The sequence below is a fragment of the Xiphophorus maculatus genome, chromosome 16 (genome assembly GCF_002775205.1).
Source record: "Xiphophorus maculatus strain JP 163 A chromosome 16, X_maculatus-5.0-male, whole genome shotgun sequence".
Taxonomy (NCBI): domain Eukaryota; kingdom Metazoa; phylum Chordata; class Actinopteri; order Cyprinodontiformes; family Poeciliidae; genus Xiphophorus; species Xiphophorus maculatus.
In genome coordinates this window covers 222,483-224,554 of record NC_036458.1, presented here as the reverse complement: position 1 = coordinate 224,554, position 2,072 = coordinate 222,483, and positions in this window count along the sequence as shown.

Genomic DNA, 2,072 nt, shown 5'->3' with positions numbered 1-2,072 from the left:
TAAACTTAGGGTTTAAACTTAGGGTTTAAACTTAGGGTTTAAACTTAGGGTTTAAACTTAGGGTTTAAACTTAGGGTTTAAACTTAGGGTTTAAACTTAGGGTTTAAACTTAGGGTTTAAACTTAGGGTTTAAACTTAGGGTTTAAACTTAGGGTTTAAACTTAGGGTTTAAACTTAGGGTTTAAACTTAGGGTTTAAACTTAGGGTTTAAACTTAGGGTTTAAACTTAGGGTTTAAACTTAGGGTTTAAACTTAGGGTTTAAACTTAGGGTTTAAACTTAGGGTTTAAACTTAGGGTTTAAACTTAGGGTTTAAACTTAGGGTTTAAACTTAGGGTTTAAACTTAGGGTTTAAACTTAGGGTTTAAACTTAGGGTTTAAACTTAGGGTTTAAACTTAGGGTTTAAACTTAGGGTTTAAACTTAGGGTTTAAACTTAGGGTTTAAACTTAGGGTTTAAACTTAGGGTTTAAACTTAGGGTTTAAACTTAGGGTTTAAACTTAGGGTTTAAACTTAGGGTTTAACTTCGGGTTTAAACTTAGGGTTTAAACTTAGGGTTTAAACTTAGGGTTTAAACTTAGGGTTTAAACTTAGGGTTTAAACTTAGGGTTTAAACTTAGGGTTTAAACTTAGGGTTTAAACTTAGGGTTTAAACTTAGGGTTTAAACTTAGGGTTTAAACTTAGGGTTTAAACTTAGGGTTTAAACTTAGGGTTTAAACTTAGGGTTTAAACTTAGGGTTTAAACTTAGGGTTTATTTTTAAACTTAGGGTTTAAACTTAGGGTTTAAACTTAGGGTTTAAACTTAGGGTTTAAACTTAGGGTTTAAACTTAGGGTTTAAACTTAGGGTTTAAACTTAGGGTTTAAACTTAGGGTTTAAACTTAGGGTTTAAACTTAGGGTTTAAACTTAGGGTTTAAACTTAGGGTTTAAACTTAGGGTTTAAACTTAGGGTTTAAACTTAGGGTTTAAACTTAGGGTTTAAACTTAGGGTTTAAACTTAGGGTTTAAACTTAGGGTTTAAACTTAGGGTTTTAAAACTTAGGGTTTAACTTAGGGTTTAAACTTAGGGTTTAAACTTAGGGTTTAAACTTAGGGTTTAAACTTAGGGTTTAAACTTAGGGTTTAAACTTAGGGTTTAAACTTAGGGTTTAAACTTAGGGTTTAAACTTAGGGTTTAAACTTAGGGTTTAAACTTAGGGTTTAAACTTAGGGTTTAAACTTAGGGTTTAAACTTAGGGTTTAAACTTAGGGTTTAAACTTAGGGTTTAAACTTAGGGTTTAAACTTAGGGTTTAAACTTAGGGTTTAAACTTAGGATATAGGATGAAAACCAGAAAATGAGTGTGATCAAGCTCAATAACTCCAAAAGTATTTGAGGTAGTGGGCCCATACTTGGCCTCCAGAGTCCTCGGGAACATGTCCACGTAGCCTGTAAGTTTGGTGGTTGTGGGTCCTTCCGTTGACATAGCTGCCATAGACACCCATACAAAAAAAAAAGTGATCAAGCTCCATAACTTCCGAACCATAGGATGACATGTGACCAAACGTGGTGTGTATACATGTGTCGACCCCCTCCAGGTCTCCACCGAGTTTGGTGGCTGTGGCCCCTTCCTATGACATAGCTGCCATAGACTCCCATTGATTTTGAATTTTTGCTAGGAGCGTCGGATCGAGCTGGGATTGTGTTTTCCGTGCTCAGCCGATCCCCCTGAGTCCGCAGACATGTCATTTGCCACGGTTGGTGGAGTTTGCAAAAAGGGTAAAAATTGCTCTAAGTGTTGTGTTTTTGGGTACTTGTGGGAACCTTACCAGAGTGCGTTTTGGAGTGTCCTGAGTGCCTGGAGAGTGGTCCTGGGAGAGGATTTTGGGCGACGTTCTGACCCCTGTGAGGTTAGGTTAAGTGAAGAATCTTGGGTTTGGTTAGGTTAAGGGAAGAATTTTGGGCTTGGTTAGGTTAAGGGAAGAACCTTTGGTGAGGTTAGGGTTAGGGAAGAACCTTGGGTGAGGTTAGGTAGGTTAGGTCGGGTAAGGGTTGGTTAGGGTTAGGGTTACGGGTTGGTAAGGGTTAGGTT